This window comes from Phaenicophaeus curvirostris, chromosome Z (genome assembly GCF_032191515.1).
Source record: "Phaenicophaeus curvirostris isolate KB17595 chromosome Z, BPBGC_Pcur_1.0, whole genome shotgun sequence".
In the NCBI taxonomy this organism is placed as follows: Eukaryota; Metazoa; Chordata; class Aves; order Cuculiformes; family Cuculidae; genus Phaenicophaeus; species Phaenicophaeus curvirostris.
In genome coordinates, this window is record NC_091431.1 from 8,899,434 (window position 1) to 8,924,265 (window position 24,832).

General features: G+C 38.4%; 1 protein-coding gene across 2 annotated transcripts in view; it reads right to left on the reverse strand.

Annotated features, from left to right (window-relative positions):
* The window catches only part of LINGO2 (leucine rich repeat and Ig domain containing 2), a 246,234-nt gene that overhangs the window by 155,335 nt on the left and 66,067 nt on the right, over positions 1-24,832 (reverse strand). For both annotated transcript variants that reach the window (XM_069880620.1, XM_069880621.1), the window contains one exon: positions 19,914-20,071. The gene's annotated coding sequence lies outside the window, so the exon portion shown is untranslated. The remainder of the gene's footprint in view (positions 1-19,913; positions 20,072-24,832) is intronic.

Genomic DNA, 24,832 nt, shown 5'->3' on the forward strand with positions numbered 1-24,832 from the left:
GGTGGTGACTCAAACACTTCCTTGGGTAAGCTGTTAGAGTGCCTGATAACCCTTTCAGTGAAGAAATTTTTCCCAACATCTGATCTGAACTTCCCCTGGCACAACTTGAGGGTATTTGCTTTCATCCTATTACCTATTACTTGGCAGAAGAGACCAACACCCACCTTGCTACAATCTCCTTTCAGGTAGTTTTAGACAGTGATAAGGTCTCCCCTCAACCTCCTCTTCTCCAGGCTCATCAACCCCAGTTCCCTCAGCTGCCTCTCATGAGGCTTGTTTTACAGCCCCTTCAACAGCTTCATTGCCCTTCTCTGAACATGCTCCAGTGCCTTAGTGTACTTCTTGCAGTAAGAGGCCCTAAACTTAACACAGGATTCAAGCTGCGGCCTCACCAATGCTTAGGAGAAGGGGACAATCACTCTCCTGGTCATGCTGGCCACACTGCTACTGACATAAGAAGGGATACAAGAAAGAAGTTGGCCTTCTTGGAGATCTGGGCATGCTGCTGGCTTATGTTCAGCCTGTCATCAACCAACACACCCACGTTCTTCTCTGCCAGGCAGCTTTCCAGCCACCCTTCCCCAAACCTGTAGAGCTGCATATGTCTATTTTGTCTCAAGTGCAGGACCCAGCACTTGGCTTTGTTGAACCTCATCCTGTTTCTTGCAGCCAATTGATCCAGCCTGTTCAGATCCGTCTATAGAGCCTCCCTACCCTCAAACAGATCAACACTCCCTCCCAGCTCACTGTCATCTACAAACTTACTGAGGGTGCACCTGATCCCTTCATCCAGGTCATTGATAAAGATATTGACCAGAACTGGACTCAACATTCAGCCCTGGGGAACACCACTTGTGACTGGCCTCCAACTGGGTTTATTTACATCTACCACCACTTGGTAATCTAGCCAGTTTTTTACCCCGGGTACACCTGTCTACAAAGGCAGCCAGTTTATTAAGGAGAATACTGTGAGAAACAGTGTCAAAGGCTTGCCTAAAGTCCAGGTGCACTACATCCACAGCCTTACCCTTGTCCATTATGTGGGCAGCCTTGTCATAGAAGGCAATCAGGTTAGTTTGGTAGGACCTGTCTACATAAACCCATGTTGACTGGGCCTGATCACCCAGTTGTTCTGTGTGGGCTGTGTGAAAGCACTCAAGATGATCTGCTGCATGACCTTCCATGGCTCCATTACATAGATCCTTCCTCTGGCTATTCTTCTAAACGGACATAACATCTGCCAGCCTCCAGGCAAGTGGAACCACCCAAGCCAGCCAGGATTGCTGATAGATGATTTAAAGGGGTTTGGTGAGCACCTCTGTTAGGTCCTTCAATACCCTCAAGTGAATCCCATCTGGCCTGTTAGATTTGTGAATGTCTAATTGGTCAAGCAGGTCTCTAATCTTTCCTCTTGGAAATTATTTAAAAAAAGTTAATTATTGCAGGATTAGGAACCACATGAAACATTGCTTGGAAGAAAATGTTAAGGGTATCATCAAAAGTATGGAATCACCTAGATTCTTCTTACTAACTTCAATGAACTTTTTCTAAAAAGAGATAACCAAGCTTACTACAGCAGGCAATTAACAAAGAAAAAAAATTGTAACATATAGGTGAAAGTGACTGATTTTAAAAATTCCACAGCATCTTTATTTTCACATGAAGTAAATATAACTGGCCAGCACAAAAAAAAAAATCAAACAAGGCTATATTACTAAAGAAACCATGAAAGACCTGAAGCTGCTGCAAGACTAGAGTGCAGTTTGTGCATGTGTGTGAGACGAGGATTGAGCAACAGGCAAGAAAGTTGTGAGAAGACATCACTGCTTCTGAGACCTTGTTCTCCTTCCTTCCTCTAGCAGGAGAAAGCAGAAGGGGATCCAGAAGGGAAATTTTTGAATTAAACCGTAGGTATCTATAAGATTATTTCTATGAGTACTCCTTATTTTTTGTCTTTGTTTGTCTTTTAACATGTGCAGGAAAATAGTTTTAAGAAGTTGGCTGTCTTAATTTTGATATATGGTACAGATAAGGATATGCTGCTCTTATAGCTCATTAAAAAATAACTTCTAGGGACAGTCTCTGGAGATTAACAATCATCTCACCAGAAAGTCTTTTTAGTCAAGTATGAAAACAAATCAGAGTTCTGCAGTAGGATGGGAGATACAAGCTGCAACATAGAGCATATTTTTCAAACCATTTTTCCACCCCATCTTTATTCTCAGTGACTTACCAACCACATGAAAGCTTACACAATGAATATAAATCATATCCAGCAGGAATTTCCCCCTTTCCTAAAGGCTGGAAGGAGACTCATAGGTACTGTTTTATTCTTCAGACAATGTGATGAACATTTTATGAACTATGAAGCTCAGGAATTTCCATGAAAGAGTCACTAAAAAGACACTCCTTTCCTCCTCTCTAGTTCACCTCCCACTCTTCAAAATTCACTTCCACACACAGGATAAGTAGAACAATAGTAATACATATATTTAGGAAATCTGTAACTTGTATTGCAATAGCTTGTACTGTCACCTATGTTTGTTTTGTGCTGTTTGAAAGAACAGAGGTCAAAGGCTTTTAGCAGCATATGCATGTGCTTCCCATCTATTTCTGTCCATGGGGAGGCTAAGGAGAGTGGTGGCAAATGTAGGCCTAGGACAGAAAGAATTGATATCACAAGACTGAGAACTTGGTGAACAGATGAAGTTTCAGATCCCTGCTGACAAAACTCATGAGATACATTACACAACAGATTGCAACAATTACCTCCTTGGAATTCCTCGAAGTACTTTTTTCCCCCCCAGTGTTTGGAATGTTTGGTCAAATAGTTTTAGGGTTTTGGTTTGTTTTTTTTTTCTTCCCCTAGCCTAGATTTCACTCACAGGAAACTACTGAAGTTCAGAAAACAGATACTTCAGACCTGATTCTTCACTACTAAGCAACTCATGCATGATTTATCCTTGTGCAAAGCAGATGTAAGAGAACAAGACTGAACTGATTACACTTTATATCTGCTTTTATCTGGCATAAAGGACTGCATAAGTAGCAAAATGTGAAGCATCATGCCCATTTTCTTAAGTAAGTAGCAGAAGAATCTCTTTTTCTGAAGCTCAGTCCATGCTGTAAGAGTGGAAATCTAATTGTCTCTGCAAGGAGAAAAGTTCCTTTTTCACCAGCTACTGGTGTAAGTTTTACGCTTGTAGAAGGTAAAATAAAGATAAGAGAAACAACAAATGCATTCCCTTTCTGTCTGGGCAAGGAAATCAATGACCTTCCTAGTGGAAAACATGGTTCCTGGTTCAGACATCTTTTTTTGTGTACACATACCATGTTGCTATTTAGCTAAATTGATCCTGAAGTCATGGAAAGAGTCTTTCAGCCTGGGAGAGGAGTGACAGGTCTTGGCTATAAGGGTGGAAGTCAGGGATGCTAGTTAAGATTCTCTCGAAGTCTTAGGCAACTGCAGCACTAGAGCATCTTTAATAATAAATGTTGCAACAGTCAGGGTAACAGGCCAGAAAAGAGACAGGATGGAAAACCTAATTGAGCATAACTTATGACAGCATTACTGAAACAATGCATGCATTCCTGAGATCCAGATGACATAGTAAAAATAGTTGTGTTAGGCAACTCTATTGCTCTTCTTGGACTTTCCAAGTTAACGATTATTAATAAAGATATTCTTTAGTGGATCCTTAATCTAAACCACTATTAACTCCTGAACCAGAGTTCATTTCTATTCCAGAGATTTTTTGCTCAAAATTGCTGCTCAAGCTGCAAGCAAGAACTTTCAAAAGACAAGGTTTGAGGGAGGAAAATGAGCATTCTTGCTCCTATCTATGGTTGCATTGTGCAACTGTATCAGTGACTTCTGAACATCTTGCTGATAAAATCAATAGGAATCCTTTTTATTCTCTTAAAATGGAAATGCACACTCTTTTCTCACTCTTTAGCCACTCAAAATACAGTGACACTTAGAAAAGCCATCTAGTCTTCAATTTCCATGCATCTTACAGAGACTAAAGTAGAAAAAAGGTAAGACAAAAGAAAGGAATAGACAAAGAGTGATTGCAGTCCCTAAAAATAGTGTTTAATCTGATTTCTGACTTCTCAGCCATCCCCATCAACCAGAAATCATTCAGCACTTTACAAGATTAAGGAGAGATTAGTTGGAGTTTCTAATTTTCCATCCAAAGATATCGAACATCCATTCTGGGAAAAGGCAGTAAATATTCCTAAAATAAATTTGTAACTTAGTTTTCCAATTATTATTGCTTCTAATGTTCTAAATACAACAAAATTTCAGTTTCAGTTGGGTAGAGCTTACGCCTATTTACATTCTAATAAGGCCTAGGGTTGCTTTTTTTTTTCAGCCTACTGTTTTTTTTAAACAGCAATTCATCCCTAAGTGCAAAGAAAATTTGAAATTCAAGATAATAAGTAACAAAAGGAGATGGCATCTCTGTGGAGTGTAGAACAGGAAAAGTAATATATATAAGTCAAATATTTTGTTCTGATACAATGTATTAAAATAAATCAAGTAAAACTGTATTTTAATTTTAGAAGCTGTTGGAGAGACGTCTTCAAAAGATTCTGTTTCCTGAAAGAATCCTAGTAGGTCAGCCCAATGGCACATTCAAGTCTGCTACTCTGTCTCTAGAAGTGGCAGCAGAAGAACAAACCAGGAAGGGTATTACATGTGGCTGCGTTCTCCTACCATCTGTAACAAGTGTCCCCTCCTTTCCATCTTCTTAAACATTTTCTGAAACAAAGTAGCTTAACTATTTTAAAGAATATTTTAGTAATTTTTGGTGTTGCAAACCAGAAACGTTTTCTTAAAACTGTTTTCTTCGAGGAGCTGTTTATTCTACACTTATTTTTCTTTACTCATAAAAAAGACAAAATATTGGGCTAAAATAATGACAGGCTGGAATATGTACTTGTATATGAAATCAATCTCGTATCGTCTAACGCTTTATTAAATTCTCTGCTGCTACCTCCCAAAATGTTGACTGTAGTCTGTCTTTTTATCCAAAATAATTTGAAGCGCAAATCCTGCTGTTTACTGCAATAGAAAACTACATTCCTTCGCGGTTCATTCTTTCTCATTATATTGGATCTCTTTTTGCAATAAAATACTAATAAATGTAATCAGAGATATCATAATGTCCACCTTTGAAAACAATGACATTACATTTAAGACATCTTGATGGTTGCATGATTTTTGTATGATTTGCTGTTGGAACAGGTCCAGAAGAGGGCTATAAAGATGATCAGAGGGCTGGAGTATCTTCCCTATGAGGACAGGCTGTGCAAGTTGGGTTTATTCAGCTTGGAGAAGGGAGGGCTCTGAGGAGATCTTATAGCAACCTCCCAGTACCTGAAAGGAGCCTACAAGAAAGCTGGAGAGGGACTATTCATAAAGGCTTGTGGTGATAGGATGAGGGGGAGCAGGTATAAACTGCAGAAGGGCAGATTTAGACTAGACATTAGGAAGAATTTCTTTACCATGAGAGTGGTGAGACACGGGAACAGGTTGCCAAGGGAAGTTGTGGATGTGCCATCCCTGGAGGTGTTTAAGGCCAGGTTGGATGAGGCCTTGGGTAACCTGATGTCGTGGGATGTCCCTGCCATAGGGCGTTTGGATCTAGATGATCTTTAAGGTGCCTTCCAACCCTAACTATTCTATGATTCTATGATATAAATAAAACAGAGAAACTGGAAAGAAGTGATGGTGGGCTGGCCTTGGCTGGATGTCAAGTGCTGGCCAAAGCTGCCCTAACACTCCTCACCTCAGCTGGACATGGGAGAGAAAATATAACAAAAGGCTCAAGGGTTGAGGTAATGACAGGGAGAAATCACTCAGCCATTACTATCACTGGCAAAACAGACTTTACTCAGGGAAAATTAACTTATTACAAATCAAATCATTGTAGGATAATGAGAAAGAATATCAAATCTTAAAACACTTTCTTCCCACCCCTCTCTTCTTTCCAGGCTCAACTTTACTCCAAATTTCTCTATCTCCTCCCACCCTAAAGCAGTGCAGGGGTATAGAGAATGAAGGTTGCAGTCAGTTTATCACAAATTTTCTGTCCTGCTCCTTCCTACTCAAAGGGAGGATTCCTCATATTCTTCCCCTGCTCTAGCATGGCTTTCCACCCACAACAGGCAATCCTCCATGAAATTCTCAAATTCAAATCCTTCCCAGTCTACAGTTCTTCACAAACTGCTCCAGCATGCGTCCCCTCCATGGGATGCAGTCCTTCAGGAACAGTCTGCTCCAGTGAGAAGTCTACTCTGCCACAGGTTTCTCATGGGGCCACAGCCTTCTTTGGGCATTCACGTACTCCCGTGTGGGGTCCTCCAGAGGCTGCTGGTGGATATCTGCTCCACCATGGATCTCTATGATCTCTGTGGTCTGCCAGGGGACTGGCTGCCTCACCATGGCCTTCCCCATGGGCTGCAAGCAAAACTCTGCTCCAGTGCCTGAAGCATCTCCTCTCCCTCCTTCTTTACTGACCTTGATTTCTGCAGAGTGGTTTCTCTTACATATTCTCATTCCTTCCTCCAGCTGGTGTCGTTTGCTCTTCTTAAATATCTTACACCAGGGGCATGACCAGCATTGCTGATGGGCTCAGCCCTGGCCAGCAGCAAGTCCATCTTGGAGCAGCCACTGGCTCTATCAGACACTGGGATACGGAGAAAGCTTCTAGTAGCTTCTCACTAAGCCACCGCTGTAGACCCCTGTTGCCAAAACCTTGCCCATACAGAACAGGATCCCACCATGGGTTACAGTCAAAAGCGTCCCTCAGGGTGAGATTTTCTCAGTTTTTCAAACAGCTTTCTAATTAAAATCGAAAACTAAATGCAAAAGCAACCATCTAGCAAACATCTCACTGGGAAAAAAAAAAACTTAAAAGCCCATGCAAGAACAATGGCTTTCCCCTCATTCCCAAAAGAGTAAATGCTCCCAAATATAATATCAAGGCAATATCAAGTTACTATCAAGCTAATATTGAGTTAATGGAAAGAGGCTTGCTAACGCTTTCTAAGCTTCTGGAACACCAGTCCCCAGAACAGCAATAAAAAACCCTACAGTTACTTGTTGAAATGTTTCATAAATATTAATTTCCACTTTGTGTGAGATTCAGGTGGCTTAAAGCTACTATGGTTCCTCAGGCCGCACAGCTGAAAAAAGCTGTGCAAAAGAGCAGGTGGCAACAGAACTGACTGGGCCTCACTGATCACTCTTCTCTGTTGTTGTATTAAACATCTGCCATAAGCACATGAGAAAGCACAGGCATGCCAAAGATCTTTTCACAAGTGAGGATTCAAAGGTGTAGATAGCTTTATTGCCAAGTAATGACACATGGAATTTTATAACTCTAGATAACGGCATGAAATTGCCTGAGGTCAGCAATGACTGAAAATTGTGACAATTAGATGGCTGCTTTGTGGCCTATAGGAAATTAATTGGTGGCCTTATTCCAGTTCTCTATCATAAAACAATTACAGCTAATGCTGACTGACATCTTTGATTGCAACCATGACTGAGAAGCCAAGGCTGAGTGAGGCTTGAAAATAAATTGCCCTTCAACCCAGAAAAGTCAATCCTCCAAGTCAGAGGTTAAGCACACATCAGACTGAGAAAAATGCAGCTCTTTTCACGCATTCTACAGATAGAAAGTTTGTCTCTCCTGCTAAATGTCATTGCCCTCACTGCCTCTGCCTAAAATGAAATAGAAAATGCAAGGACTCTGTGAGGGTTTAAGCAAGATTTATAACATATCACTCTTTATGATTGCATTCTGGAAGCATGCAAGGTTTAAGTGAAGTCATCTTGTGCTAAGTGCTGTGCAGATGCAATACCTCACAGTCTCCTTCTGAACTGCTTGTCATCAAAACAAATGGGACAGTTGTAGGAGGTAAGAAGCACCATTACCAGTGTTTAGCAGACAGCATGAGGTTCAGTGAGACAATGTAATGAATCTATGATCACACATGTAATGTGTGGCAGACAAAGGAGTTGAAACTGAGGACTGGTTCATGGCTATAAAGGTGAGTTAAAGCCAAATAATTCTGGGTCAGACAGATATTTCTTCACACATTTTGCTTGTGGCACCACAGAAGTAAAACTGTGTATGAGTGTCCATGATGCAATTCTACCATCAGTAATATGCCGTGGAAATTAGGAAGGCTTTGAGTCCAAATGTGAATGTAAGAAAAGAATTAATTCCTGACCAGGGCTTAAGTATCTGTGGTGGGCTAAATCTTATCCCAGACATAGTGGGATCAGAAGGTTATACTTAAGCAGCTTGAATCTGATAAGATTCCAGGTCATTGATAAAGACATTGAACTGGGCTGGACCCAGCACTGAGCCCTGGGGAACCCCACTTGTCACTGGCCTCCAGCTGGATTTCACACCATTTCCCACCACTCTCTGGGCCCGGCCATCCAACCAGTTTTCCACCCAGGAGAGTGTCTTGCTGTCCAGGCCAGAGGCTGACAGTTTCTCAAGCAGAATGCTGTGAGAAACTGTGTCAAAGGCTTTGCTGAAGTCCAAGAAGACTACATCCACAGCCTTTCCCTCATCCAGTAGGTGTGTCACATTATCATAGAAGGCGATCAGGTTAGTTTGGCAAGACCTGCCTTTCATGAACCCATGTTGACTGGGCCTGATCACCCAGTTCTCTTGCATGTGCTTCATGAAAGCACTCAAGATCACCTGCTCCATGAATTTCCCTTGCACTGAGGTCAGACTGACAGGCCTGTAGTTTCCTGGGTCCTCCCTGCGACCCTTCTTGTAGATGGGCACAACATCAGCCAGCCTCCAGTCCAGTGGGACTTCCCCAGTCTTCCAGGACTGTTGGAAGATGATGGAAAGGGGTTTGGCAAACACATCCACCAGCTCCTTCAATACTCTTGGGTGGATCCCATATGGCCCCAGTGACTTGTGGGTGTCTAGCTAGGCAAGCAAGTCTCTAACCACCTCCTCTTGGATCCTGGGAGCCTCATTCTGCTCCTCTAACTCCTGGATTTCTACACAGACGGAACGACTTTCTTTACAATTAAAGACTGAGGCAAAGAAGGCATTAAGTACCTCAGCCTTGTCCTCATCCCCTGTTGCTGTTGTTCCTTCTGCATGCAATAGGGACTGTATTGTCTCCCTAGTCCTCCTTTTATTGTTAATGTATTTATACAAAGACTTTTTATTATCTTTCACAGACTTGGCCAATCTGATTTCTAGTTGGGCCTTAGCCATCCTAATTTTTTCCCTGCATGAACTCACTTCCTTCCTGTAGTCCACTCAACATGCCTGTCCCTTCTCCCAAATCTCATAGACATTTCTATTCTTTTTGACGTCTCGAAACACCTTTATCTTTTCAGAACTGTTCTTCACAAATCATTCTTTAGTGAATCACTTATGAGCTGGAAATGTCTCTTCCTAGGCTAAATTCACATAATCATAGACAATTTGTTTAGTGCAGCTTAAGATGCGACCACTTATCAGCCAAGATGTAAAATCAGGGCATGTTCTTAGCCCATTTCAATTGCAAGATATAATAGATTACCTTAAGTCACCTTCATAATTTATATGGTATGTGACTTCAGAAAAGATATTACTACATAGCCAAAGACAAAATGAATGGAGAGGGCCCTTGAAATCTGGCCAGGCTAACAGGATGATGTGTAACAAGTGACACCTTTTTTTGGTATTGTTACAACGAAAAAATTAAGACATTACTACTCCTTTCTTACTATGGTTCCTGTTGCCACTCACTATAGTATTTTAATAGAGGATCAAGTCTGAGATCCCTTTTCTGTGATTCTACCTACAATTTGTGTGCTGCCTGGAGGGACCTTCATAATTAGTGATCACTGATAATAAAAGATAGAAATAGGAAATCCATCTGGTTATTATACAAACCCAAATAGAATAACAGTATTACTATACCCTCATGAACACCAAAAATCAGAGAAAAAACATTTAATTAATAATTTTAATATATGATTCTAGTAAAATTACAAGGTAAAACCCTCAAGATTTAGACATCATGATATTTGAGATTCTGCTTAAAAGATGGTTTAAATGCAGGAAAGTCTCAGGCCTGACATGAAAAAATATGCTTTCAGATGATAATGAACATATCTCAATATGAAATAAAACATGCATAAGAATATATAGCCAAACAGCTAACAAGTAAAAAAAAATCAGTATCAGTCCAACGGACTTTGAACTCAGGGTGTTCTTCATCATTTTGAGAATGTATAAGTAAGTACTGCTAATTCCAATTTTTATCCTGTCTCTAAGTAGATCTTGTAGTGGATATTTCTACAATTTATTTTCATTTAAGGAATTATTTGATTTATTAAAATGTATTACTTAGATACCTGAAAGCTTCTGAATGTTTTAGCTACAGTTCAAAATAAGTTAAATTATTCTTTCAAAATGTAGGTCAACTGGCATTCTGCATAAAATTATATGAATTGCAAGGAACAAGGACCATTTAATTTTCCTGTTAATACCTTATTTTCCCCCTAGATTATGTGTATCTTTTAAACTGGAAAAATCTAAATGTCATTAAAAAACAAGGGAACTACATAAAAAATCAGATAGAAAACCTATTTAAGAAATCTTGCTTTTTTCCTGCTATATATACAAATGGAAGGAAGTATTATGATAATTCATAGATGAAAAATGTATTATAACACAGAAAAATCCTTTACTTCAGTCAAATCTTCATTAAAGAAGAGCACAAAATTAAGTATTTCCTTCATAGTTGTTTTTTACATAGGTTAAAAGGAAAAATAAGTATTGGTGGAGTACTGGCTATAAAATATACCTGCTGACTATTAAGATATACCATTTTTTAGACTAGCAACATAATTTTCCTTCCCCATGGAGAACTTACTGTGGAATCATTCCAGTGCTAACATTATGACAGTTTATATCTTCAAGTGAGTTAAGAAGTGCAAAAGTTCCATATCAATGAACATCAAACAAAATAAAATCAAAACTTTGTTGACAAAATTACTACGGCCATTTTCCACATGTCTTTGAATATGCTGAAAAACTGATGTACCTTAATATAAACAAGCATTGTGATAACTCTCTTATAAGTCTGAGTAATATACATATTTGGCTGCTGATTAATTACAATATGTGGCTCAAAATGTAGTTCTGAGATACAAATCTATCACAGAATTGATTGGAACAAGTTATGAATTTATCTAATCAATTTTAGAAGTTCATTATTCAAAAGACTGCGTCAGGAGACTACTTTGAGTTTGCAGCACAAACTCCAATTCATTGCTAGTCTTGGCATCTTTTTTTGTGGTGTTATGATAACGCTTTTTATTTTATTAAATTGTCCTTCTAATTGAAATAAATTGACAGCTTTTTAGATTTAAGAAGGCTCACATTTGATCTGTTCTTTTATGAACAGCATATGAACTTGGAAGTTTAGCCTGAACTAAACTTAACAGATGAGAACTCACAAGAAACATCAGAAGTTAATTTGCAGGGAAATTCCTATAAAACAATATAACCGATATTCATTCATTCTGATCTGAGGTATTGTGGGGAAAACATCTTATCTCCTGATTTTTCAGAGTTGCAAACTTAGTTAGGTGTATATAATTAGCCTAAACAGTAAAACATAGCCATTTTTTTTTGCAAATTCCCAGTTGAGGAGTGCATAAACAATATATTTGCATAAGCAAATAGCCAGCTAGTTTTCTACTAGGTCATATGCATAAATAAATACCTGATTTTTATACTCACAATGGCTGTTTCTGAGCATATTAAATGCATGCTAATGCTTCAATGAAACTCTTCACCTCCAACTTTAGAAAATATTGTTAAGCTGGCAACAATTTTAATCATGTTTTTCACCAAAATATGAATAGTTTTAACACTGAAATCTGCATATGAATTCAGCTCCTACCTATACTCCATAAATAGAATTTCTTACTCTCCAATGTCCAAAAGTAATTAAAAAGTTGTCACAAGTACTGTTTTCTTCTTTCCTCCTAAATTTTTCAATATTCAAGAACAATTAGTGTCTGTCAGTAAAATTTTTGTTCTGTTTATGTGGCAAGATTTTGGTAGCAGGGCTGCTGCAAGGGTAGCCTCTATGAGAAGTGAATAGGATTGTCCATGCTGTACACTGCCAGATTTACCAGACTGCAAAGTGGATCACCCTTGGTCAAAGCTGAGCCCATCAGCCATGCTGATGCTAGTGCCTCTGTGATAACATATTTATGAAAGGATAAAAAAACCTGCACAACAGCAGTGAGAGAGAGGAGTGAGACAATGTGAGAGAAACAGCCCTTCACAAAGTCAGTGAAGAACTAGCGAGAGGTGATGCTCCAGGCACTGGAGCAGAGATTCCCCTGGAGAAGACCATGGATATGCAGGCTGCCCTCCTGCAGCTCATGGGGGTTAATAGTCGAACAGATATGCATCTGCAGCCTGTGGACAACCCCATGCTGGAGCATGTCGATGCCAAAAGGAGGGTGTGAATCCATGGGGAGGCCACACTGGAGCAGGCTTCTGGCAGAAGCTGCAGCCTGCAGGGGGCCTTCCAGTCCATTCCTGAAGGACTGTATCTTGTGGGGGAGACCCCATGCAGGAGCTGGGGAAGAGTATGAAGATGAAGGAGTGTCAGGGATAAAGTGTTATGGACTGACCACAACACCCATTCCCCATCTAGCTCCACAGGTCAGAGGGTAGGAGGTAGAATATTTGGGACTGGAGGAGTGAAGTTGAGTCTGGGAAGGTGGGGGTGAGTGAGAGGATATTAGTTTTAGTTTTGTCTTTATTTCTTACTGTTCTACTCAGTGTTTAATTGGCAATAAATTAAATCAACCTTTCCCAACCTGAATCTATTTCACTTGTGACTGTAACTGGTACAAGAACTCCCTGCATTTATCTCTAGATATGAGGGGTTTTTATATCTCATTTTCTCCCTCTGTACTGTTAAGGAAGGAGGAGTTAAAGAATGCCTGCACGGGCATCTGGCATCTAGCCAAGATCAATCCACTGAATCACTGCAGGTTAGTTTTGAAGTAAGTACCACTTCTAGATAAATTCCACAATTGTTTCTCCCCACTGTATGATGCAGCAGTGGAATTAACAGAATCAGGGAGCAGAAAAAAATTCCAAAACACAGAGTGAAACCCAAAATGCTCATCTACTTTGCCAAAGGAAAAATATAAAAGGAAAAATAGTAGTAGGAGTAATGATCCAATTTCAGAGAATCAGTTACAATAAATCATTGCTTTGTCTTCCAACTGCAAAAGCGGTTATTACTGTAATAGGGTTGCAACGCGAAGATGACAGAGAAAAACTAAAGTTCACATCATAGACTAACTAAATGTATCTCCACAAGGGCTATGGCCAGAATTTCTAACATTGTCATGCATGAATTTAAATGTGCTTTTGTGCATATTGGAATAATGTATAAAGATCCCCATATAAATATATGGACTATACTGAATATAATAGCAAATATACAGTTAGTTCCAGTTAAGTCTTAATGTAGGGTTACTTCCACAGCAACTGACCACTCTCATTGAGCTTTCATTCCTTGAACATACCTCATTAAGGAGGCACTGAAATAATGTGCTCTATTAACACTAATAATTTGCTACTGTTCATGATGAATGGCTATTTGAGATGAGGCTTAGCTTTATCTTACTGTAGTCTGATGCTAAGTAGCCCTTTTTATTTAATTGTAACTGCTAATGAAGTAAAGTAGCTGTCAAGGTCACTAAGAGTTGAGGATCTTAGCCTGAAGTTTTGGAAAACATCACTGGAATATTATTTGAGTGACTAAAATATAAATAGTCAAATAAAAATTTTTGTTCAATGTTCACCACGCGTAATGTCATATGTATTAATGTATCATTTCCAATGCTTATTTCAAGACTTCTTAAAACATATACTATTTTTCTGACAGATTATGAGATATTATGCACATCTAGTATACAAACTTTATATGTCAATGTACAGTGTTTGCTAAAAATGTTTTCCAGTCTGTAGAGAACTGTCCCTTACTAAAGTACTACCATCAAGCTATGTCACAGTAAGTCTCCTGTTCATTCCCATCTAATCACAGGATGAAGCTCTTGCCTTCTCAGATGTGTGCAAATATATATTTTTTTACAATGTCACAACATATCAGCCTACAAAAGGAGAAAGAAAAACTTGCTTGAAACCCAAATTGTAAAACCATGGAATTGTAAAGACAGAAAGTTCCAAATCCTATTTGATTTTGACAAAATCCCCAGACAATCATATTACAACCTGAGCCTTCGTTATGTATAGAAATGTCCTTGAAACACAGAGGACTTTTTCTAAAGGTGGCTGTGGTAGGGTAGAAAACCAACCCAAGAGGATACTCTGAGAAAATAAGAAAGAAGAAAGAAGAAGAGACCTTTATATCTATTTGTTTGTTTCTAAATACATTGCATAGCAAAAGGTTGGGAACTGGAACCAATTATGTAAATAGCTTGGCACTTCTCTTGACATAGGGATCTGCTTTTCCTCTCCTCTCCTCTGAACATTCAGAAAATTTTTCTGGTTTCAAGAACACTTGAAAAATATTAAAAGGAGGCTCAGATTCAGGGCCTTTATTGCCAATATGATCAATATTGGAAATTTTCTTCTTTTCAGTTGCATCTTCTTTTGTGACAGGGACGACTGTACTAAAGACATCACAGCGTTACAGGACTTTAAGTGCTTTTATCAGCAACAGTATACTTGCTTTGACACACTCAGGATCTCCCTAAGCCTTTCTCCAGATTTGTCATGACATTGCCTCATTTTTTTGTAAGATCCCCTGTAACGAAACAATTTTGGTAACTTTCCTTAGGAGATCACTTATTTATGCTAGTGAGCATGTTGGTATTAGGTACATTTGGCTTCCTTTGTTGGCCTACTGAACTTGCAAGAGAATTGAAATTTAATGATAGATAAGGTGATAAAATGATGAAAAGAAGGAAAAAACCTGAGAGATAAAAGCCAAGTAAGAGGAAGTTCAGAAATGACTGTTTTTAATTGAAACATAAATTTGAGGAACAGGATTACGAGATTTCATTTCAACAAACGTGTATAGGGGTGAATGTTAAAAGGGACAAGCACTGGATATTCACCCATTCTGGGCTGATATGGCCCATAGTGCAAACTGGTAATCCAAAGGAAGTAAAGGCCCAAAGCAGTAAAGTGCAAAGTAAAGTGCAAAGCAGAGCAATGGCCAATTCCATTCTGAACTGTTATGGTTAAAGCTAGAACCACCTTACCCATGCCTTTTCATATTAACAGATAATGCTGACCAAGCTGTATGAAATTCATGTTTGTTTGCCCATCAGTTAGGCGGGTCCCACAACAAAGCACATAAAGATCAAGTATGAGTTGCATTTCTGGCTCTCAAGAAGGCTGGGCTACAGCACCACCACTTAATCTGCCTACTTTACATCCTCAGTGTCCACCCTGCATGACATCCAGGGACAACTGGTGCAAGGAGATGATCTCCACAGGCCATGCTCAGAGATGACTACTGATTTGTCCACATTCAAGAGTGGTAAGACAGGGACAGTTTCTGTACTTGGTCAACACTTCCTTTCCTCTGATTGCAGGGTTCGTCCTTACCCTTTCGCTTTCCCATTTTCATTTAATGACAACGGAATGTATTAAGGTAGCTTTCTCTTTCCTCCTGACCCTTTTCTTACCCTTCCATATCAGCATACTCACCTATTTCCTGTTGGCAAGGATGCTACAGAGGGCACTGCTTACAATCCATTTGCTCACATCATAAGCTATCAGAAGCATAAAATTCTGTTAAAAGACTGAGATATGCAGAAAGGAACAAAGAGGAAGAAATCATCTTCAATTTTCCAGTGAGCCATTACACTAAATAATATAATTAGCAAAGTGTGAGTCCCATTCCCACAATGTTTACACAGGAACACCAATGCTTTCTTTTTCTCAGAAGTGTATTGAGGACTCTGTCCCAGATTTAACTATTTAGCCACATTTTCCCTATCGAATTAAAAAAAAAAACACCTCTAAGACTAGTAAAATTAATTATCTGACCTCAAATGAAAAGGAAAAATATTTATAGAAATACATTTTCTTTCAGGAAGCATTCACCATTACATAACTAAGTACTCAAAAATCTAAAGGTATGGCTTAGAGTGCCTTTAGTTCATGAGACAACAATATAATAAGAATTAAAAGAAAAATGGTAATGGATTTTAGGTTCATTTAATTACCTTCTGTTTCTTAAGTCTTAATCCTTTAATTACTTTTTTCCACCACTGCAGATCACAGAATATCTTAGATAAAAACAAACACTGCATTTTCAAGTATTTGCATGGTTTAGTAACCTTGTATTCCAAGAAGACACCAGTCTCTAAATGAAATGCAGAAATCAAAAGCTGCTTGATAGAATCAATAAAAATGCTTTAATTTCAAAAGAAGGAAGAAGAGGAAGGATGAATAAATCAGACAAACAAAGCTGTAATAATAGCATTGAGGCTGTTGTCTAAGTACAAAATATGCTTGGAAAATCACATGAACAGTCAAAAAGTTGACCAGCTCCTCCGTGAACCCTTAGACATGCTCTCTACTCACTTCATATTGTAAGTAGACTGTAAACAGCCTCAGATTGATTTGGAGTTATCAGTCCATTGCACATCCACAATTACCCTGAAGGAAGGACATTTTCAGTTGCTTAAGAGTCTCCAGATCTAAAACATATATTTGCCTTCAGGCCTTTCCACAAAGCACATTGTAGTAAGTTAATTTACATATCACATTTAGCTTTGTTGTAAATGGTAAATGCAAAACTTTAATGATATGAACTTATCATCTTTTGGAAGGTATTTCATTTTACTCAAAGAAATATCTTGAGTTTACCATGCAATTTAGTATTATGTTTAAATTTCTGTTATGCAAAAACTTTAAAAGGTATTCTCTGTTGAAAACAGAATAAGACATGAGCTAGGCTTTGTGGAATCATTTTATAACCATATTATGAGCCTAAAAGCAGCATTGAACTTCCTGACAAAGACTATACTACTCACACAACGGCAATTACTGATACTAAACCAAAGTAAAAGTATAGAAAACAAGTCCCCACAAAACAGTAAATCTGTTAAAAGTAGTGCCTTATTTTTACTGTTTGAAGAGTTAACTTAAGCTGAAAATCGTCTCTTACAAAAATATTTGAGTTGTGCATTAAGTGGCTAGAGTTGTGCCTGTTCTTCTAGTCCCTTAAAAAGCACTCAATTTGGCACGTAACACTTTCCACTGCTGTTTTGTAATAAGTTCATACCTACTCCCCCCCCCCCAAAAAAAAAAAGTTCTAAGGATCTAAGGATAAAGTTTGTAGAGCAAGTGTTTGTAGATCACAGGAAAATTTTTTTTGAAAATCATGACAGGCCTTCAATTAGCACACACTTTTCATTGTTGGCTAGTGAAGTAATTTAATTATTTCAAGAAAGGATTTCTCCCACAGGCTATTTGTAAGGCTCTTAATTTTCTGCCCATTCACTCAGCTGCAGAGTAGCATGGAAAGCTATGGAGTTGGTAACATGGTTTATCCTTTGATGGAAGTGGTAAAAAATTTGAACCTATACTCATATGACAAATGTAATGATGTTTTAAAATACTTAGTTTTTACAGTACAGCTAAAAAAGACTTCTATAAATAAGAAACAGTGGAAAGAAAAAGCAATCCTTTCTGGAAGGTGAAATAAGAATTTTACACATCTTTTGCCTTGTGTTCCACATAGCCCACACTCCAAAATCTTAGAAGAATAATTGACACTGTTATCACTGTTGAGTTCTTTTTAATAGCTAACCCTTCACCTAAATACTACAAACAATTTATTTTGAAAATGGATACAAATCAGGATCTTAAGGAGGTAAAGATTGGTGAAGCATAAACAATGCTAATTCAACAGTGACTCCAACTTGACTTGAGTATAATCATAATAAAGGTACCATGAGAAATAGAGGTCTATGAGAAGAATATTTAACAGGCTGAAGGTTGCTATAGGAAAGTAACATGAAGCTAAAAACACTAACCAGTATAAGATGCCATTTTAAACATATTTCTTTTTTATCACTGTACATCAGCATTAAAATTCTCCAATTCTATATCTCAAAGTTGAGCCACCTTATCGTGGTTTTGAAACTGTTAATTATCTTATTTCAGTCATTGACCCACTCTATTTTCCTTTCTTTTCTTAGTTTTTCAAGGTTAAGAAAACAGAATCTTTTACGCTGGTAAACATATTGAAAAAAGTCCTATTCCTGAAATAACTAATTTTGAGTTCATAGGAAAATTCAGTTGCAGTACTGAATAATATAACAAACAATAATAATATAATAACAAATCATATCACAGAAATAATTACGTTGCAAATATTTTTTGGAAACAGGCACAGCACAAGGGGAGAGCAGCTATGATATAGATACAGATACACAAGACCTGCACTTCTTTAAGTGTACTCCAAAATCTAAAGTCTAGGAAAATGAATGTAAAATAGCATTTTTGCACTTATGTCTAAGCAGACTTTTACCAATAAGCTCACATTTGGAAACTGCACAGTAAAGATCATTAGGTAAAGCATCACTTGAACATTGCTCTACTGTTTCTTGACCCAAACTGTATGTTTGTATGGTCCAAATCACATGGTCATAAACTTGGAATTTGTGCATCAGTATCTACTCCTGCCCTAGACATACTCCAGGAAAGTTTTGAATATTGTCTTGGTAAATAAAATAGCACTCTTTATTAAGCTGAAAAGGAAAATATGGATACGATCCACCATACACTGCCATAATTCTGAGGCCTACATAACAGTAAATAGAGTCTCAATTCAGCAGTTTATTTCTTTGTCAGAGTGACATATTGCTCCATAGTTTCTAATATTTTGGCTTAAAAAGAAAAAAGCTACAGCAACATGCAGAAGAAGAAACAAATTGAAACTGTTCATCCTCTCCTCCCTCTGGAGGATATGATTCTGTGATTCTCTCTTGTGAAACATCCATCAAAATCAGAGAAGACAGACCTATTTTTGGTAACGTGTAAAAGTGTCCATATCAGATTTCTTAATTTTAGGGTAATTGGTTTCTACAGATTGCTCTATGTAATAAGATAGATTGTTAGACACCAAAACAAGAGTCTTAGTTAAGATAAAAGGGAATTCTCAAGGTCTAATAATAAAAACAAAATAGTATGCTAAAATAACCTAGAAATAAACATGCACTCAGGACCTAACTTCTTACAGGTAACAGTCTTTTAATTCAATAACATACATAGTGGACATTAAATTTCTCTGCTAGTCTCGTTATTTAACTTTTTTTTTACTGCTTTCACAGTGGCGTATTGCTACTGGCTGCAGCAGAGATTCTTTTTATTAACACACTGTAAGGGAAATAAGTCAATTTCCTCATGCCAAAACCATATTTTCTGTAAAGAAAACAACCTACTGCATAAAGAGCTGCTTAGAACTGAATTTGCATTTGTAAATCTTTTTTCATTTTTGCTTGCGGAATACAGTGCGTTCGTGGCAGTGAGATAGGACTAATAACTCTAGACTAATAAGCTGAAATAAGCATCTGCTTTAACACAATATTGTGCAATTCCTTGGTTTTCCCTTCTGTTTGGAGATACATGGTTAAAATTATGTTTTAACCTAATATTCATCATATTGCACTTACAGAGTAGCAAATTTTTGTTTCAAGCGACAGCTGTTACTCCAAGACAATAATTAAGAGGAAACCCTATTAGAAAGAATTGGTGATATATGGTTCCATAAACACCTGCAACCAAAATAAGAAATAAATTGAAATAAATTGTCAATAAACAAACTTATTTCAGTACACTTACCTGTTTAATGCTTTTAAAAGTCCAATACTTCCTCTTTACCACGCAAATCTTTTATCCGCTGGATGAAGTTAAAATAGAGTACTTGATCATGATAATCCCAACCTGTCATGGACAACAGCATCTCTCATGGCACCACACTCAGAATGCTTAAAATGACCCTGTAAGACACAGATATTCTTACATTTTTGTTGAAATATACTCAAATCATGTCCTCAGATGAGGAAACATGATCACTTAATCAATGAATACATTATAAATGAGTGAGTACAAAGCCATAAATATCACCTGATAAGCATCAAGATGACAGACTACAAAGGTCATGGTTCTGAAGAATACATTTTTGATGATTAGTTGAAGTTCTGTTGTACTTATTGACCCACTAAAATTATCAGAATTAAAAAACAGCATTTGCCTTTTTAAAAAAATTGCAGCTTTTCATACACAGACCTGTTAAGTTCTTTTTCACATGAATTTCAAAGGAAGATTGTATTCTGAACCAAATAGAATCTTATCTGAGAAAGGTCACCAAATGGATTCAGTAAAATAATAGTTTTCCATGACAGCTTTGCTGAATACCATTTCTTACAGTATCTTTAACAGGAAATGCAACCTGCAGGCAGATGCAATGCAAACCCATATAAATCATATGCTCTTCTTTTTACTAAGAAAAAGCATGTAGACAAGTAAAGTATTAGGTGGCAAATTTCAGTATGGTTTTAATGCAGCCAGGAAAATTTACAACTTTACCTAGTGCTTTGCTTCTGCATAGTTTTAAGGTTCCTTGAGAAAATTTCCTACCATTTATAAGCAACTTCTAGTAAGTCAAGCAAATACTTTTGTTACAATCTTTAAACACGTTTTTTCAGACTTTAAACTACCATGCATCTACCTCCTTCACTACTAATTTAAACTATTAATTTAGTTTAGTCCAACTTAATAAAGATATTTTCCTCATCTTTGTTCTCTCTTACTGAAATCTTCAGGCCAATGCACAGATATCATGGGGGAAACCAGATGGCATCCAGATCATGGTCAGTTCATCCAGACAATACACTTATCTGGGTTTTTCTTAAGAGTTCCTGTTGAAATTTGAAGAGTACTCCTAAACATACCTAGAATCCTGGATGTTCCCTACGTTTCCCAACAACAGTAATGTCTCCCCCTCAAAAGTTGTGTATGATTTTTAATAGCAAGCATGAAAATGTGTGCAGAGTTGAGTGCCGGTTCATAGATGTATATGCAATATTAAAATGAAGTATTCTATCCAAATTCAGAAATAATCTACTAAAATGTCAGTAGATTTCTTCTCTAACTTTGCAAAGTATTTCATAGAATCATAGAAAAGTTAAGGTTGGGAAAGAACTCTAAGATTATCCAATCCAATCATCAACCCAACACCATCGTGCCTACAAATCTATGTCCTGAAGTACCACATCTACACATTTTTTTAACACCTCCAGGAATGGAGACTCCACTACTTCCCTGGTCAGTCTGTTCCAATGCTTCATCACTCTTTCAGTAACGAAATTTTTCCTAATATCCAATCTAGACCTCTCTTGGCGTGGCTTGATGCCATTCCCTCTCATTCTATCACTTCCATCTTGAGAGAAAAGACCAGCATCCAACTTGATGCAACTTCCTTTCAGATAGTTGTAGAGAGCAATGTCACTCCTCAGACTCCTCTTCTCCAGGCTAAACAATCTCAGTTCTATCAGCTGCTCCTCATAAAACTTGCTCTCCAGCCCCTTCATCATCTTTGCTGCTCTCCTTTATCAGTTCAATGTCTTTCTTGTATTGAAGGGCCTAAAATTGAAAACAGTATTCAATGCGTGGCCTCATTAGTGCCAAAAATAGGAGCATGATCACTTACCTGCTGTTGGCCTTCTTAGCCACCTGAGCACACTGCTAGCTCATGTCCAGCACACTGTCAACCCATAGCCCCAGGTCTTTTTCTGCCAGGCAGTTTTCCAACCACAGTTCCCCAAGCCTGTACATTGCATAGTGGTGTTGTGACCAAATTATAAAACTCTGCACTCAGCCTTCTTGAACCTCATGCAACTGGCCTCAGCCCATTGATCCAGTCTGTCCAGATTCCTCTTCACTACTGTGTTAAATGGAGTATGACTTTATACTACAACAATTGAGATAAAATCAGTGGGTCAAAATAGAAACTGCTATTAAACCTCCATCTGTCATTACCAGTTTTTCTGATAACGTAAGTTTTTTTAAAGACAGGACAAGATTGAACTTAGTCCAGTTTTAAAGTGAGGGTCTGGTGCATGTGAGGCATGATGCACCACCATAGAAAACAAAGCTTCCAAGCATACAAAATGTAAATATCTTTCATGACTTTAAATGGGGGAGCAACCATGTCCAGAGTTTTAGGAATATATCAAGAAGTATGTTGAGGCTCTGGGGCGTGTCCACAGAAGAGCAACGAAGCTGGTGAAGGGGCTGGAGAACATGTCTTACGAGGAGCGGCTGAGGGAACAGGGGTTGTTTAGCCTGGAGAAGAGGAGACTGAGGGGAGACCTTATTGCTCTCTACAAGTACATGAAAGGAGGGGGAAAGAGAGGAAGGTGCTGGCCTCTTCTGCCAAGTGTCAGGAGACAGGACAAGGGGGAATGTCCTCAAGCCACACCAGGGAAGGTTCAGACTGGATAGCAGAAAAAACTATGAAGACCTGGACAATGGGGAAGAGTGTATCCTCAATAATTTGCAGATGATACAAATAAATGAATCATTAACAAATCAGATGGATGTGGTACCATCTGAAGGGGTCTCAACAGACTGGAGTAATGGGTCAACAAGAATCTGATGAAATTTAACAAAGGGAAATGCAAAACCCTGCACTTAAGGACAGTCCCAGCACCACTAGTGGGGACTAAGTGGCTGGAATGTAGCTCTGCAGAGAATAACCTGGAGTTCCTGGAGGACCAACTGACCATAAGCCAGTGTGGCGCCCTTGCGTTGCATTAGGAGGGGTCTGGCCTGCAGGCTGAGGGAACTAATCCTTCCCTTCTGCTTTGACCTGGTGATACACACCTAGGCCTGGCCCAGCTCTGCCCTCTCCAATACAAGAGCCATGGGCATAACAGAGTAACTCCAGCATGGGGCCACAAAGACAATAGACTGGAGCATCTCAATATGCGGAGTGTCTGACAGAGCTGGGACTATTCAGCCTGGAGTAAAAAGGGCTCAAGGGATCTTGTCAATTTGTATAAACACATATCAGGACAGACTGAAGAAGGGGGAGTTAAACATTTTTTAGGTGGTGCCCAGTGGCAAGACAAGAGGTAACAACCATGAACTGAAATGTGAAATTCTGTTTGAACATAACAAAAAATAATTTTTACTGTGAGGCTGGTTGAATACTAGAGATCCCATGAGATTGTGGAGTCTCCGTCCTTGAAGATATTCAAAACCTGACTATACAAGGTTCTAAGAAACCTGCTCTACCTGATCCTGCTCAGAGCAGAGGCATTGAACTAGATAAGCTCCAGAGCTGCCCTCTCACCTTCAACCATTCTGTGATTCTGTGAAATCCTATAAAATGTTTTAAAGAACGAAAAAAAATCATCAACAGCTTCTGCTTACTTCACAGTGCCTTGAGACACATCAGTGTAATCTGTTTTATAACAGCATACTGGTTTATAGCAGTAGAAGAAAGCTTTTTTGTCTGTACTCTGCTAAGACAATGCTTCTAGTGCAATAATATTAGCAGTGATTTTGAAGCCATAGGCATTCAGCAAAACTGGCATTTAAATACAGAATCTGCACAAGAACATACCACAATATCTAATCCCCTCGAACTCTGTTTAAGTAGACAGCTTTAATACTTAACATCAATTTAATCCTCTCCTTGTTCATTTTTACCATCATTGCAGTTCAGTTTCTGAAAGTGAACTGAGGTAATAAAATTGGAGAGACTGTAAATCTAAAGTCTGAAGAATACTTTTAAAAGCACAGTCCTACAGAAAAAATAACTAACAGTGTGCAACTTAAGGGGACCTAGTAAAGTCAAACAAACAAAGCACTCACAAAAAACTTTCTGTTGCATTTACACCACTGTGAAAACAAAATTCACAAACCAAGGGGTTATGTTTTGCATTCTCTTTGTTCTGGTATGTGTGACTGAAGCAGAACCCAATTCCCACATATTTAAAGGCTTTATGATATTACCACTGACAAAGTCTGCCCTGTCTCTGCTTCTCAGGAGCTTAGATTCTGTGATGGCCTAAAATTCTGCTCAGGTTTGAGAACTACACTGCTAATTGCAGTATTAACATTTTGCCGGTCTTGTTCTGCAACGCCATGACTATGCTTACGTCTCAAAGAACAAGGCACATGGGGAATTGCTCTTTGGCTGGTTATGTGTAATCTGTGGGGAAGTACTCATCACTGCCTCTTTTATTTATCCTATTTTTTTTCAGTAGTGCTAACGGAAAAATAGGACAGAATAAGAGAAATTTCTGTCTACCACACCATAGAAATGCATGAGATAATAACTGATCCAAGGGTTTCCCATCTAAATCAAGAGCACAGGCAAAAGATGGGAAAAAAGCTAGTGGAGAGAAGAGGACACCAGTGCAATGAATATAATACCAGTTCTGATGACTTGTTTTAAACGTTGATACTGGATTTTCAGTTCTTTCAGTGGGTTTATGAAAGAGGTGATTTCAGAGGTAGCAACAAAACAAAGAAGAAAGTGAAAAGGTGCAAGAAAAGACAGTGGGAACTTTTAGAAAAGAAAATAGTGTGCTAGTGCCATCCCCAAGGTTTTGGGAACTTTTTGAAGGGGTGATGTAGGGCAAAACAAAATTCAGTATTGGTGGTTATAGCGTATGTATGCTTACAGATCAGTTTCTAAGATCAAATGCAAAGGCTACAGGCTACAAGTACCAACGGTTTTAGGATAA